Source organism: Thalassophryne amazonica, chromosome 4 (assembly GCF_902500255.1).
Source record: "Thalassophryne amazonica chromosome 4, fThaAma1.1, whole genome shotgun sequence".
NCBI lineage: Eukaryota > Metazoa > Chordata > Actinopteri > Batrachoidiformes > Batrachoididae > Thalassophryne > Thalassophryne amazonica.
The window spans coordinates 117,391,174-117,408,573 of NC_047106.1; the positions used below are offsets into that span (position 1 = coordinate 117,391,174).

Consider the following 17,400-nt stretch of genomic DNA (forward strand, 5'->3'; position numbering starts at 1 on the left):
TTGAATAACTCAGGTCCCAATCTTATCTTAGGGACCTCGTAGTACCCATATCACCCCAATAGAGCGCTTCGCTCTCAGACTGCAGGCTACTTGTAGTTCCTGGGTTTGTAAGAGTAGAATGGGAGGCAGAGCTTCAGCTTTCAGGCTCCTCTCCTGTGGAACCAGCTCCCACTTCAGATCAGGGAGACAGACACCCTCTCTCCTTTAAGATTAGGCTTAAACCTTTCCTTTTTGCTAAAGCTTATAGTTAGGGCTGGATCAGGTGACCCTGAACCATCCCTTAGTTATGCTGCTATAGACGTAGACTGCTGGGGGGTTCCCATGATGCACTGTTTCTTTCTCTTTTTGCCCTGTATGCACCACTCTGCATTTAATCATTAGTGATCGATCTCTGCTCCCCTCCACAGCATGTATTTTTCATGGTTCTCTCCCTCAGCCCCAACCAGTCCCAGCAGAAGACTGCCCCTCCCTGAGCCTGGTTCTGCTGGAGGTTTCTTCCTGTTAAAAGGGACTTTTTCCTTCCCACTGTAGCCAAGTGCTTGCTCACAGGGGGTTGTTTTGACCGTTGGGGTTTTACATAATTATTGTATGGCCTTGCCTTACAAAAAAAAGCGCCTTGGGGCAACTGTTTGTTGTGATTTGGTGCTATATAAAAAAAAAATTGATTGATTGATTGATTGATTGATTGATATGTAAGGGTAATAGAATGATATATTCATTCTTGTTTTGGTTCTGAAACGTCACCAGAAGGTACTTGCAGGCACACAGAAATTTAATGTGGCTGGAAGAAAACGCATCCAACTGCTACTTTCTCATTCCAACATCAACCCACCCTGCTTATTTTCCCCTGCCCCTTCTGTGCAGAATGCACCCCCGTGGTTATGCTGACATCGGCTGTCGAGAATCAATCATGAGTCTTTTCTCCACCTTCCTGAAATCACTCCCTTAATCAGAGTAAAATTTTTCAGTCCAAATAGATTTGCCGGCTGACAGAGAAATGTGTAATGAAAGGGAAAAGTACAGTTTTGGAGAGGTCTAAAAAGGTGCGTGGCCACCATTTAGTGATAGTCCAAGCAGCAGATGGTGTAAAAAATGTGCTGAATCTTTACACCAAAAATTGCAAGGCAGTGCTCGGTTGCCAGTGACTCTCTTCCAACTGTGCCTTTCCTCCCACAACATAGCACACACCTCGCCAAAAATGCAGAACATCCTGGTACAGGTGAGTACGGGGGGCAGGAAGTATCACTTTTTGCCATGCGTCCACAGAAACAGAAGCCTAGAGTTTCTCTGTGATGACAATATGCAAATAATAAAAAGACATGGCAAGTTAAAAGAACAAAAAAGGTTGGAGAAAACAGACTGCTGATGGTGGCATAGGCTGCCTGTGGTGAATTTAACTGCGTGAAACAGTTGAAAATGAGACGACGGCCTCAACCGTGCTATCACATCTTGGAGTGAATCCCAGTTCACCTACACAGGTTTGCTGAATCAGTGCCAGGAGCGATTTATGCATCTTTGTTCTTGTTCTTGTGCTGTCACATTATTGAAAATTAATATGTGGATTTAACATTGGGCTTGAATCAAAATATTGGCAACAGTATTTCCATATGTAGACTGTGGTAGGATTTGAACTCAGTCCAATGGGACAACACTGCGTCTTCACTCTGCGTCCTGTGTCCAACAGGTTTGATGGCTGAGGACATGTACCAAGATTTTTGTTGTTTCCTTTCTCAGTTCATGTGCAGGTAAAGTACTTTTTAATAGCTCAAATGAACAAAAATTGAAGGAGGTATTGAGGAAACACCCTGCGGTGCAACTCCTCCTGGATTCTGGGTTGGGTGTTTTCCACGAAGCCTCACACAGTGGCAACACATCATGGGAAGATGTTCATGTGTGAAAATAATTCCGATCTGATGTCTTCCATTGGAAATAATTGGAATTTTGTGTTTAATTGATGCATCACATGACATTGACATTGTATATTCAACTTCCCTGTTGCCACTTTATGGATTTCACTGAAGGAAAATAAAGGAAAGGAAAATAATCCAGATTCAAAGTCTTTGAGGGTAGAAAATTCTAGTTTGTTGTTGTGCTTTAAAATACATCCTATTTGTTAATTACACTCCTGCTCCCCTTGAGCCTTAACTGTAGTAAGCAGGTTTAGACAATGGATGGAAGTTTACCTGTTTGTAAATTCAGGTATTTTATTCCAAACTATTTGCTACCAACAAATAATGCATGGAAACTGCTAGGATGTTAGATCGGGGGTATATTGTGTGAGCTTGCTTACAGATCTTTAGTTGTTAAACATATTGCCCGCAGCTGTAGATAATTCCATTGTCTCAGTGTAGTCACATCTTTTTCACCTTGTTTTGCACTGCGAGTATGCAGTATATTTAGCTTGTGGTGTCATGCACCCTGTTTGTTATGTCTTGAAATGCAACATCTTTTATCTTCTTAAATAAATCTCACTTTCCATGAATGGCTTCGGAATTCAGCATGCAATGAGATGCAGATCGGAACAATTGGCAGTTGAGAGCGAAACAAAACTGGTGATTACAAAATGTGGAATGTCTGGATGAAAGATGTCCACTCTTTCCCTCCTCCCTCCCCATTACCTTCTCTATTTACTTGAATTATTTTAAACTTCTGTAGCAAAACAAACTTTAAATAGATCCATTTTAATCACGCTTTTAGTGGGTGTATTCACACAGGTGTAGTGCCTGATTTTGCTTGTCTTAAGCACAGCTCAGATCTTTAGGATGAGGCGCAGTCTGCACTTTTCCAGCAGATAACTGTGCTTTATTTTTAGCACTTTAATGATTACAGTTAATATGAATGTGAAGGTGGCTCCAGACAAACACGCATATGGTGCATGGTTATGGGGTTAAAATTGTCTCATTAATATTTGTAAATGCACACAGGGTGATCTACAAATAATCATTGATTTGCAAATGTGTTCAGATATCCACAAATGCAAATTTCATATTTGTAACTTGTAAATTGGTCTTTGCAAATAATGTTGTATTTGCAAATATAAAACTTAATTTGTAAAAAAAAAAAAAAAAAATGACATTTGTAAAACTGGAAATTGTATTTGTGAATTGAGTTTCAGCATCTGTGGATCACGCATTCATCGCTTTCCTCTGTGACGTAAGTTTGAGACATTCTTTTCGCGAAATCCACACAGATCCACAAACAAATGCCTACTGATTCGCAAATACACACTCATGCACACTGGATATCCACTAGAAGGCAGTGCGGTTCCATTCATTGATGTGGCAAGCTGAAACTGTATGCTCCCGGATGAGAGAAGACCGACATTTCAGAATAAATCACAAAAGAGAGGAAAAAAGGGTCCAGGTGAAAGTCCTCTGTGATTCCTGAAGCGATTATAGGTGTTTTCAACATCCAAACTCTGACAGAAAATGATTAATCCGCTACAAAATAGTTATTTTATATACAGCTTCCGCCGCACAAAGCAGGTGGGATTGTCACAACGAAGTGCACAAGAGGGCAGAGCCAAAATTGCCTGTCCAAAATAGCCTGTCCTGTCCCTGTAGCTGCCAGGTGCTCAGATAATGGCCTTCTAACAGCCTCATCCTCACCACAAACATACCTCTAAAATCCTCGTTTGTCCTCGTAGTAACTGCCCCATGCTGTTGCTGCTAAATTTGAAATTCTTGAAATTAGCGCCACGCTCAGAGATGAGCCTCTTTAGCTGAATGTTCTGCCTCTAAGAGCCTCTTAGAGCCACCATTCTCACACATTTGTTGAATAACTGGACTCGTACCTAAAAAAACATGCTACATGGCTCATTATTCATCCTTCATTATTCAGTAGGACCAGGGCTTTAGTCTTCAGATCTCACAATTGTGGAGTTGGAGACTTGGACGTTTGTGTTGTAAAGGTATTGCCACATCTGTCAATTGACTTTATGACTTCACAGAGTCTTCACAGACTCTTCATGTGACTGCTGAGGTAAGTCAGTCAGTCTCCCCAGAGTTCACCTCTTATCCTGAATACTGGATTAAAAAAAGTGACAGCGAGTGCCATCTCCCCTAACCAGATTTCGCCCAGACTTGCTTAAATTTTCATTGTTACGCAGATGATACCCAGCTTTATCTATCCATGAAGCCAGAGGACACACACCAATTAGCTAAACTGCAGGATTGTCTTACAGACATAAAGACATGGATGACCTCTAATTTCCTGCTTTTAAACTCAGATAAAACTGAAGTTATTGTTCTTGGCCCCACAAATCTTAGAAACATGGTGTCTAACCAGATCCTTACTCTGGATGGCATTACCCTGACCTCTAGTAATACTGTGAGAAATCTTGGAGTCATTTTTGATCAGGATATGTCATTCAAAGCGCATATTAAACAAATATGTAGGACTGCTTTTTTGCATTTACGCAATATCTCTAAAATCAGAAAGGTCTTGTCTCAGAGTGATGCTGAAAAACTAATTCATGCATTTATTTCCTCTAGGCTGGACTATTGTAATTCATTATTATCAGGTTGTCCTAAAAGTTCCCTAAAAAGCCTTCAGTTAATTCAAAATGCTGCAGCTAGAGTGCTGACGGGGACTAGAAGGAGAGAGCATATCTCACCCATATTGGCCTCTCTTCATTGGCTTCCTGTTAATTCTAGAATAGAATTTAAAATTCTTCTTCTTACTTATAAGGTTTTGAATAATCAGGTCCCATCTTATCTTAGGGACCTCGTAGTACCATATCACCCCAATAGAGCGCTTCGCTCTCAGACTGCAGGCTTACTTGTAGTTCCTAGGGTTTGTAAGAGTAGAATGGGAGGCAGAGCCTTCAGCTTTCAGGCTCCTCTCCTGTGGAACCAGCTCCCAATTCAGATCAGGGAGACAGACACCCTCTCTACTTTTAAGATTAGGCTTAAAACTTTCCTTTTTGCTAAAGCTTATAGTTAGGGCTGGATCAGGTGACCCTGAACCATCCCTTAGTTATGCTGCTATAGACGTAGACTGCTGGGGGGTTCCCATGATGCACTGTTTCTTTCTCTTTTTGCTCTGTATGCACCACTCTGCATTTAATCATTAGTGATCGATCTCTGCTCCCCTCCACAGCATGTCTTTTTCCTGGTTCTCTCCCTCAGCCCCAACCAGTCCCAGCAGAAGACTGCCCCTCCCTGAGCCTGGTTCTGCTGGAGGTTTCTTCCTGTTAAAAGGGAGTTTTTCCTTCCCACTGTAGCCAAGTGCTTGCTCACAGGGGGTCGTTTTGACCGTTGGGGTTTTACATCATTATTGTATGGCCTTGCCTTACAATATAAAGCGCCTTGGGGCAACTGTTTGTTGTGATTTGGCGCTATATAAAAAAAAAATTGATTGATTGATTGATTGTCACTATCAAACAGCAAACACAGCTACTTGACTGTCAGAAAGCAAATCTGTTCCTGGCTACATTTTCCTTTCCAAACAAGTTAATGACATTTTAACAAGCATGTGATTGACAGCAGTAGTTGCACAATGATGAAAACATCACAGTGTAAAAAGTAACTCATAATGATTGGACTTAAAGGTGATTAGAAAGCAACATCGAATGTGACAAATGAATTTGCAGTGTAGTTATAGGAAAATACATTTGGTAAAATTTCTTTAAATTGCATGTGATGCAATAATCTGTACATTGGGAGATTTAGTAATCCAAAGAATGACATAATGTCAAATCCTTAATACATTTCTGAAAACTCCCCTAAAATAAGTTTGTCTAAATAAGAAAGACTTCTCATGTCCAAAATGTAATACCAGAAGGTATCCAGATGTTCCACTGGACGTTGAACTGGGTCTTACATTAACATAAGCAGTTCTTAAAAACACTGTTGTTTGCCCAATCTTATCATTGGATGCCTTATGGTTTGATGTCAACCTTTAGTATGGAGGTTGACGGTCTGTGTTAAAATTTCTGTCAGGTCAGTCCAGGCAGTCAGTGGCCGTTCCTTGAACTGTCACCACAAAAGCAGCAGCACATGGTCCAAGGCCTCCTAAGTAATGATCCCCTTTTTCTGCTCCAGTATAGTGAGTGAAGGCAAAGGCAATCAACCCTGGCAGCCTGAGAAACTTCTGGCCATCGCAAGCTGTGGCTTCTCGCCTGCAGAGGCCTGCCCCTGGTTTGTGGTGCATGTGGCTTGGGCACAAATTACACAAGCCAGCATTAATTAAACGCAGTGAGACAGTAAAACCTTTGTGGAAGACGATAGCAGCGGAGTGTGACTACTGTGACCTAATTAAGATCATGACTTTGACCATTTTTAGAGGACATTAATCTGTCCTTGTCTCACCAGTTAATTCTTCCTGATGAAAATAGTATAATATTCTGTTTGACCGGGTGCCACTGATTTTTGTCATTTGTGTCCATGTCTGTCAAGAACTTCATTCTTGGCCTTTGGGCCAAATAAAGACAGTAGGACAACTCCTGAAAACATAACATAAATGTCCCTCTGCCTTGTCCAAGACTTTAACCCCACTTTTTACCCTGCATGCTGCCACACAAACAGAGGATTGTAAATATTGTAAATGCTCCTCTATGTGTGTGTGTGTGTGAGAACAAAATAACAAAATGATTTGAAGGGGTTTATTCCAAATTTGGGGGCAAAATTGAGTATTTTGTTCAGTGTCTTCAATGGCAAATTTTTGGACAAAATTGGTCAAAGATCGAGGTCAAGCAAAACATAGCCCAAAAAATATGTTTCCCATAATTTGTCCTCTACCAGTATGTCAGCAGATTTGATTAAAAACTAATATTCATCAGTAAAATATGATATCATGTTACATATAGATTTTATAATGGTTGTTATAAATGGACGTGACGGGGCTTTTTTTAAACTTACTATTACTAACCCTACTCCCAACCCTAACCTTAACCATAACCTAATCTTACTCTTTCCCCCCACCTAGCCATAACCACCCCGACCCCTCCGCTTCACTTTCATTTTGTGCCACATCAGGAATGATAGAGAATGAATTTGTGCTGCCGTGACAAAAATGAGCGCGCTTTTTCATCACAATATCACAACCCATAGATTAATGTATATTTTGTGCTGCTGAATCGCGACTTGCTGTGAGACCAGGTGTTTATAGCATAAATACATACATAAAATACACCTTTCTAAATGATGTGTGGCTGCTTTGAATCTCACTGCATGTATTGCTGACAATAAGTATTCATAATTCATATAAATTTATATCTCAGTGTATGGAGTGCATAGGGTATGCATCAGTCCTCTCATGCTTTTTCATTTTTTTATGAGTAATAAACCAATTAAAATCATCAAAATAAAGCGGATCATTTTCACATCTTTTGGGGGTTGCCCTTTAATGACTCAGTAAAATCAAAAACATTATAGATGAAGTAGTACGGGTCAGAATCCCATTAAGTTTTGAAATGTTATATTTGACTAATATAGAAATGTTACATTTAAGAAGAAAAGATGACTATAAAATTATGAGAATCATGCTTTTAGCTAGTAAAAAAGCAATCACCAAAAGATGGCGAACAGATCAGATCCCAAAGGTGGAGGAATGGGTTGATGTCATGTTAAATATATACACTATGGAAAAAGTAACGGCATCTGTTAGATTGGAAGTTGACAAATTCAATAATGTATGGAAAGGATGGCTACAATACATTAGACAATATAGATCTGACTTTATATAGGATTTTACCACATACATATTAAGTAAGAATGGGGGAGGGGGGTACAAAAATGTGTAAATGCTGTAGGTGAATCTGCTTTCTATGTTTTTAACATATTTCAATGGACTTTCACAAAGTGGACTTATGAATAAGATTATTTCTTTACACTCGGGTTCAAGGCTATAGTTCTCGCTTAATTTAAAGGGGAAAAAAAGTAAGTTTTCACAAATGTTAATTATTTTTTGGGATGCTACCAAGTTCAATCTGTGCAAATGTTTATGTGTAAAACTGTATCCTTTTGAAAACTAAAATAAAGTATAAATTGAAAAAAATAAAAAAATAAAATCATCAAAATATTTTTACAAGTATGTTTTATGTAGTTTGTTATGTAGTTTTAATTATAGGTGAGACATTCTGGGATTTTATGTATAATCGTTTTGTGAATTGTTTTGTAATTTATGTCTGTAGCATGGCCCAAGCAGAGGGTCACCCCTTTCAGTCTGGTCTGCTTGAGGTTTCTTCCTCAGAGGGAGTTTTTCCTTACCACTGTTCCTCTGGGGGTGAGTAAGGTTAGGTAAGGTTAGACCTTACTTGTGTGAAGTGCCTTGAGGCAACTCTGTTCTGATTTGGTGCTATATAAATGAAAATAAATTGAAATTGAAATTGAAAAATTTTAGGCTCTGTAACTGTAACTTGATTTGAAATTTTAATTGCTCAGATCTGCTTCAAGGGATAAACAAAAATATTTTGCAAATATTGTGAAATAAGGCACATTCCATGCAATTTCATGAGAAATTATTTTTTTATTTAGTTATTTAGTTACCGAGGCCTGTTGCTGCCTGTGCTTATTCCAAATTCCACACTGTCAACCAGATGTGAATCTACAACTCCCCCTGGATAGGACACCAGTATGACACGAGTCCGTTCCCCAGCCAGGTCTGGTTTTTTTTTTACATATGTGTATATTGGGACAATGAAAATTAACTGTTTTCTCCAAAGACACCCGACAGGTAGTGTGGCCGTGAATCTAACCCTGGACTACATGTTAGTAGCCCAAGTCCTTAATTCTTCAGAGGTACCTGTTCCAGAATGTTAAGAAAAGTCAGGAGAGAATCTTGTTTCGCCCTACCTCCTATGAGAGCATAATTACTGTACTCAATATATTGGAGTATTTGTGTTGAGTGTTTTGCTCAGTATATGTTCTTTGGATTCATTTGCAGACACTACCCCCATGGCTTCACATCTATTTATTTATTTTTTATTTATTTTCATTTATATAGCTCAAATCACAACAGATTTGCCTCACAGCGCTTCACACAGGTAAGGTCTAACCTTACCAACCCCCCAGAGCAACAGTGGTAAGGAAAAAACTCCCTCTGAGGAAGAAACCTCAAGCAGACCAGACTCAAAGGGGTGACCCTCTGCTTGGGCCATGGTACAAACATAAATTACGAACATTCACGGACGACAAGCAATGCATTGGTGCACGGACAGGAGGGTCACCAACACGAATACAACTCCTATCTCTGGATGGAGCTTTTGCACCTTAAACAGAGAGGAAAAACAGAATCAGGCATCAGAAGACAAAAACTACTGTATAATTTGCCAGCATTAAACAAGAAACAACAGAGAAATACTAAGGTGATCGCCGGCCACTAGCCCTAAACTTCACTAAAAGACCAGAATTAGGTTAAAGTTGAGGCCGCAGCCCACTCCAATACTAATAAATGAATTAAAAGAGTAAAAAGCGTAAAACAAAACTGTACCAGTATGCTAGCCATATGAAAGGGGAAAAAAGTGCGTCTTAAGTCTGGACTTGAAAATCTCCACAGAATCTGACTGTTTTATTGACGCAGGGAGATCATGCCACAGAACAGGGGCATGATAAGAGAAAACTCTGTGACCTGCAGACTTCTTATTCACCTTAGGGACACAAAGTAGTCCTGCACCCTGAGAACGTAAAGCCCGGTCCAGTACAGCCCGGGCCGGTAATAAATAGGCTATCTAGCCTATTTATTATTGATTAATCTATCTACTGTTTATACTGATTTGGTGATTTGTCAAAATGACATATTAAATATTTAGACAGTTTTACATTTAACAAATGCACAGCTGTGTTTAAATATCTACAACCTCTGGGTTTTTAATGATTTAAGTCATAAAATAACTTCTCTTTTGCACCACTATAATTTTACTTCTTAGCATTTAAATAAGGGATTTATAATGTGATATTGCTAATATGTTCAAATTTCATGCTGTCTGGAATTTTGAATTTTGACCTCTGAAGGGGTGAATTTCAAGCAATCAAATGCATGACCTACATTTGTTAGCTGTGTCATAGATCATGTGAGGTTTTCTCCGACATGTACAAGGGATGCTGAGAAGCACACAGAAACAGCCAGTTGGAGTAAAGTTTCTGTGTAGGCTCTCAGTTGTCCAAGTGGTTTCCATAGTAGAGAAGCTTGAATCTTCAACTGGACTGGGTTGCTTGATGCGAAGACGTTTCGCTTCAAATCGCAGAAGCTTCCTCAGCTAAAATTCTTGCTCTGGTAGTCTAACTTCTGTCTTGACTCTAGTAGAGAATAATAAACAGAAGCCACAAAAGCTGGAGTCTCTCTAAACTAACCAGACCCCTCCTACCGAGAGAGGGACTGATATAGGCTAGTGCCTAAACAATAGCTCTAATTAGCACCTATTGTGCCTATAGTTAGCACCCCTCCTACGACAGGGCAGCTGTCCCTCCTAATGATGGGACGGACGCCTCTCCTGCCGGCTCCCTTGACGACTCTCCTGGTGACGTGAATGACTCATTACCATGAACAAAAGACTGAAACTGCTTTGACCTGAGTACCCCATTATAAACAGGGGACAAAGCGTGTCTCAGACCCCCTCCCCGGTTAAGGCTGGGTTTCAGCTGTTTCACATAGAATGCCTCCTTGACCCCTCTCTTAAACCATTTCTTCTCTCTGGCTAAGATTTTAACTTCCTTGTCCTCAAACGTGTGGTTAGTGTGTTTAAGGTGGAGATGAACTGCAGACTGTGGTCCACTGGCGCCCTCTCTGCGGTGCTGGTATAGCCTTTTGTGTAAAGGTTGCTTAGTCTCACCTATGTAGTGTTCGTTACCATTTTCCTGACATCTGATAGAATACACTACATTGCTCTGTTGGAGTAAAGAAAGGCAGCATGACTTCAGCTTGCTGCTCGCTCAAACAAAATAAACCAAGATGCGGGAAGTGCTCCAAAACATTTTATTTCTGTATAAATATAATATGTTTCTCATATTTTGTAAAGATAGCAAGAAATAAACATTTCTACCTCTAAAGTGATTTACAAGACATCTTCTGGGAATGTGCATCATGCAAGTGGGTCAGGTCACAAGTAATCTCAAGAACTCACACGTGCACACACACTTCCTCCTATAGATGCCACAGGAAGGAAAAGAAAATATCATTGTGGAACTCCCTAGGTAAATATTTCTTTTTATTAAAATGAACTGTAATTTTGTAACATTACCAAAATAGACCTACATTATAATGCTTGGATTTCAGTAGAAAATAAATTTGTCAGTGTAAATCCAGATTTTAAGTGATGCTATCCTGAATAACAAAAATAAACTCTGTAAGTACAAAGGATACAATTTAATTTAAATGTCATGTGAAGTCAGACAGATCTGGGTTCTTAATGAACATAGGTCATGCAGGAACTGGTTCAGAAAGAGCCCCGAACACAGAATACATATTTTATAGACAGTCGAAGATTTCTCCCGTTGCAATGGGTGGACCTGTTTTCACAGCTGATTTCTATTGGCTCACAGTGACCGGGAGGGTCCTCCCTTGTCGTGTGCTCAGCGCATGATCATACGATAGTGTTTTGAGTTTGACCATGTCGCTAACCGGTTCAAACTGGGACATGTGAGAGTGCTGTGAACAAATGCAGACTTGCTAGCAATTGTAAGACGATAACTGTGCAGACTTGCTGACAATTATAAGAAGATAAATGTAGATGAAGGTAGTGGTTGAGACCTCAGTAGGAACACAATATCCCATCACACGTAGATAAGAGATTTCAGCAAGCACGCAGTAACCTAGTGCAAATCCACTGGCAATCATAAGAAGACAACTGTATAACAATGTGTTAAAATGTCTTAAGTTGGAATCAATAATGTGTAACATAAGTGTTTCTAAAGTAAACTTTAACATCAGTTTTGTGAAATTTGAAAGGCCATACAGGTTTAATTAATGACCGGTAAAGCTTAAACAAGCTTGCACACTGTGCAAAGGTCTGCTTTCAGGCAACATAAAAAACATTTTAGATCATATTTCCATGACTGTTATGTTTTCATATAGAAATCACTTTTAACTAAACTACAACTATCAGAAAAGTGGTTAAACAGCTGTTGACTTACATGTGATGCACAGCACAACAGGAAGAAAAAAAAAACAGAGTTTGTGTGTGATTGAAACAGTCTCAGCACTGAAATGATTTCCAAATTATTGGATATTTGATGTTGTTTTTCATTATTTAGTTGGTGCTATGTTTCCTTGGTATGACTGAACACATGTATTTTTTATCGTGGTAGGCCACTGTAATATAAGACTATTTAAAAAAAGATCACATTGGTTAAAAAGATTTTACATCGACACAAAATCGCAGCAGCCCTACTGCACACGGATGCCATCTTCATCGACGTGTCCAAGTAGTCACAAATTTGTGCATTTTCAGTTCCACCTTGCACTTCATGCCATCAAAAGAATTACCCATAATTCCTTTTGTTGACGTGTAGCATTGCTGTAATGTGCACAAATCTTGTGCATTTGTGCCTGATGTTTGTGGAGCACAAAGACGGCATCATGTATTAGCTCAATTTTTGGCTTCTCTTTTGTGCAACGTGATTGAATGTGAACATATCGAGCATCACCACTGACTGTTGCTAAAAGCTGTTTGGATGGTGCTGTGTGGCTGTTTTGACGCTAAGTCGAGACTTCCATGTTTCACAGTGATTCTCGGGAATGGCTGTAATGATGCTCTTCTCAACAGCTCTTCTCCTGATTGTTGCATCACTGTAGATTCAGGCACACAACGGCATCGCGGCCATTAACCCACAGCACGGCCACTGTGCCCCTGCACCCATTACTGTGTGGGCATTAGAGGTTCGTTAGAGAAACGAAGTGCACTGTGAAGTATGCGTAACGCACAAACTGTGACTCTCTGGGGTAGTGGACTTTTGCCGCCTTCGTTGGGCTGTGGCTGATATGTTAATATCACTAATTGTTTCCTAATTAGATGTGAGTCACTGAGTCGTATTTTAATACTCTACAGGGATCATTAGAGAGCGAGAAGAAATTTATCTCTTGATGGATGACATTCCAGTCAGCAGGAATTTTAACTTCAGTTCCGACGGGCTGATGGGAAGATGAGCAAAGTGCCAAAGTGATGGCTGTGTTCGCCGCAGTTATGTTACTTAAGTAGTCCATTTTCAGCATGAAGCAGAGTTGTATCAGAAGTTAATCACACATTAATAGGAACACTGGAGATTTAACATTCCTTGATAGCATGGGGATTGGAGCCAAAAGCCTTGAAAGACAAAATTGTCTGGTTAGATACTAGAAGAGAACTGCGGCTATAAATAAGTGTGACTCACGCATATTCTTAAGGTGAGTGGCCAGTCTGAACCTGGCAATATTTTGTAGTACTGACAAGTAAAGTGGCTGTGATGGACACAAAGTGCAGGAGAAATAGGAAGGATTGGTTCAGGTTGGATATATTTCTTGGCTGGCAGGGGTTATACATGCTTTCACAGGACGCGGTATTAACAACCTCACTATATCTGAGCGCATATTTTTCATATGGGTACAACACACTGCTCACATCTCAGACTGTAACTGACCAGAACACATGCCTCAGAGGGTGTTATTTTAAAACACTTTCACATCCGTGTGTTTTGAGTTGTGCTGTAGTTTGGTCAGTCTTTTTGCATGCATGCAGCATATCCATTTGAAAAGCCACTCTTCTCAAAATAATGTGCTTTTCCTTTGGTTAATATCTTGAGGGGTGTTTGATTTTGATGACACACTCTGACTGTTGTATATTTTTACAGTCCTTTCCTGAAAGGGTCTGGTGTCTTTGCGCTCATATTACTGTCATTATTGTGCCTGTTAACAAAATAAGTGACAGTAGCCTCAGTGGCCACCAGGACCCTGTGATTAGTAACAAGGCTTCACAAGCAACTAGATAGGGTGGTAATTGTTTATTTGATGTTATTGTTGAAAGATGCATGGCCCAAAATAGGAGGTTCACTGGTCATCACCTGTATCTGTCAGAACACAAACCTTCAGAGCTTGTTAACCGTCAAAATGTGAATTATCCGCAAAGTGTGAATTGCAAAACGTGAATACTGAAAAAATATCTCCTGAAATATGAACACGTCTTGCAAAACATAAGTCGCAAAATGTGAATTTCTTCACAGTTTGGTGTATGTGCTTCAGCTAATGGTGCGAAGCTGCCATCTGTGGGACTATGACTGCATGCCTCTCACTTTCATCGCACCATGGTGCTTCACGGCACCCCTCGACTTGCGCGCACAACCTTGACACTTGGATGAATTTGATCCCTGCAATCTGGCATGCCAGTGAGTAATTTCATTGTAAACTGTGGATAAACTGTGCATGGCTGCACTCCAGTGTGCAAAGAAAATTTTTTTTATGTTCAAATTTTCTGGCACGCATCGTGGGTGAACAGTCCAAGGCTGGGTGAATTTTGCTTCATGATGATAGGAAGAGTCGACATCAAAGGATCAAAAAGTGATGACACTGTGAATGCTTGGCTGCCAGAAGCCAGTTATTCCTGTGGTAACTTTTCTGACACCTCCTGCTTAAAATCTAAAACATCAGAAGGATCGTGAGGCCCCACTTTCATGGTCTGCATTCATACTGAAAATCAAGACCAAGTGAGCTTTTGCCCTTCTGCTCCACGGGAGGTTTCTGTTTCTCCCTGAGCTCGGCTTAAAGGACGCTGCATTTGACAGGTGTACCAGAGTCCTCACCCGCCACTGTCCCTGGCAGGGCCGGGCACTTGACACCAGAAACGAGAGCCCGCTCGGGGCTTATGTGTGGAGTTTGCATGTTCTCCCCGCGTTTGCGTGGGTTTCCTCCGGGTGCTCCGGTTTCCTAACACATTTAAATACATGCAGGTTAGGTGAATTGGAAACTTTATAATTGTCCAGGTCTTCCTTGCAAAAGAGGTCTCGATCTCAATGGGACAAACCTGGTTAAATAAAGGTAAAAAAAAATAGGGTTTGCGATCAAGATTTCCTGAAGTAATTGATCTGTAAACTGAAATCCGTAAACTAAACTGAAACAAAATATATATCATGAATGATATTCACATTTCGTGAGTTACGTTTTGCAAGACCTGTATTCACATTTTATGCGACATTTTATTCACAGTTTGCAGCAAAATTATTAACAGTTCACAGATATTCATGGTTTGCACATATAAGTGTCTCTCCCTTTAACTACTACTACGACTACTGGTACTATGAAAGTGATCAATGACCTATGTCACTCCATATATGCCAATGTATGTGTGTGCTATGTTTGGCTCAATTCAGAGATGTAATTTGGACAGGAGAGGGACACGCACGCACACACACACACACACACACACACACACACACACACACACACACACACACACACACACACACACGTAGCTGTCTCTTATTATGAAGATATAAATTAGTACAATGGGTGATCAATTTTTCACTTTTAAAAATACTAAATTTCTTTCAGCTAGCAAAACAACATAATTTCTTACAGATTTAAGGGTCGTCCACAAGTCGCGCGCAGCCGACTGGACGCACCTGACCAGTAGATGTGGGCATGATCAGAGCACACTGCTTCTAATTCATGTCATTTCATGACTATGTCTGTGGCCATGGGTCATCACCAGAGGAACAGATAGATCATATTTGTATTGCTCGCTTGATAAATGCACTGTTTTTATATGGTGTGGGATTTTTTTTTGGGGGGGGGGGTTGTAATACTTCCATGTCCTTCCTGATATGAGGCAGATTCCCACAGCTTTCAAAGAACAGCTCCATAGATCAGTGGTAAAGTCTCTGACTGAGGATCAGAGGTATTGAAAGGCACGAGTTTACATCCCAGGTGGTGTGTTTTTTTCTTTTTTCTTTTTTTAATTACTCCACATAAGCGGCGCGATGTGGTTCCACACGTACCAGCTGGTTTTTATTTCTTCCACATAAGCGAAGCCATGTGGTGCACCTGGCACTGTTCCTGCTCAACGGACACTAGTGCATGCACAAACTCATGCACGCCTGCCCGTCAGTGCGATGTTTTGTGCACTAATTTCGAAATGCTTTGTGCTGTTTTGTGCTGTTTCGCCGTTTTCGTCCAAATGCCATCCAAACTTTGCGCTATGTGTGAAGGGGCCATTATGCAGTGAGAAGTGAGTGTGACTGTTTCTTTAAAAGCACAGGGAGGAGAAACGGATTCACAGGACAGAGCTCACATGCATAAATGTGCACATGCAAAAATCTTTTGCACCTAATGTGGATGTTCAGCCAGTAGCGAGAATGTAAAAGGGACAGAAAAGCTGAGAGCACAGAGGGAGTGTCAGTTCATTCTCTGTCAAGACTCCATTAAGGCGCATATTTACAAAGAAAATAGTTGTTGGCTGCTTCATTAACATACAAAATATAAAAGGTGCACACATTTTGGTTCTCATTCTCGCCCACTTCGTTGTGATGACGCCACCCACTGTCTTCCCAGCTGGATGCCGTGCTTTGTGTGCTAGATGCTGTGTATATAAAATAATTATTTTGTCGTGGGATTAATCGTTTCTCTCAGAGTTTGGCAGTTGAACAACACCTCTGATTGCTTCCAGAATCACAGAGGACCGTTTTAGCTGTACCTTTCCCTCTCTCTCTCTCTCTCTCTCTCTCTCTCTCTCTCTCTCTCTCTCTCTCTCTCTCTCCTCAATCTCTCTCTAATCTCTCTCTAGCTCTCTCTTCTTTCTCGTGTTGCTTCATGAGGTGGAGAACGCATTTGAAGCCATCTAAAAGCTAATTATTTGTAATGTTTATATTGTAATGGCTTGGTAAAACAGTTGCATGTTCATTCCTTCTTATGAGTAGCTGTAAAAGTACGCTTATGATAGATTTAACATCTTGTTATAATTGTTCAGATGAGCTGCACTGTGATGCAGTGCGCTGACGCAATTACTCGCACTCACACGCAGTGTTCTTTATTTTTTGCGCAATGTTCACGTGAAGTTCACATAATTGAGGCATGACAGAGATTTTGAACATTTCAAAATTTTCTTTGCGCACTTGCACAAAGCCGCGCACAGTTTATAACAGTTTACAACGGTTTGCGATGAGTTTACTCTGCTGCATGGCAGAGTACGTGCCAGTACGCGAATCAAAGCCATGCAAATGTCAAGACGCGTTAAACCCGAGCACCATGAATTGAATGGGGGGGGTGGGGGGGTTAATATTTGATATTTCTTCATGTGATAATTTCAAAGTGACTATTTCAAATTTGAGTTGGTTATCTGAAAGGGGGCAGGGGAAATCCCACTGTATTTTTGTCAGAATTCTGCGGTGCCCAAGACGTTTGTGCAGTACTTTAGTTGAATTCACAGTGTCTCACAAAAACACTAAAACTCAGTTTCCAGTATCACAAATTGAGCAGACCAGTCACAGTTACAGTTGG

At 40.4% G+C, this 17,400-nt stretch overlaps 1 protein-coding gene across 9 annotated transcripts in view; it reads left to right on the forward strand.

The window, feature by feature from the left end:
* The window catches only part of tenm4 (teneurin transmembrane protein 4), a 626,167-nt gene that overhangs the window by 197,371 nt on the left and 411,396 nt on the right, over positions 1 to 17,400 (forward strand). The gene's annotated exons all lie outside the window — the stretch shown is intronic.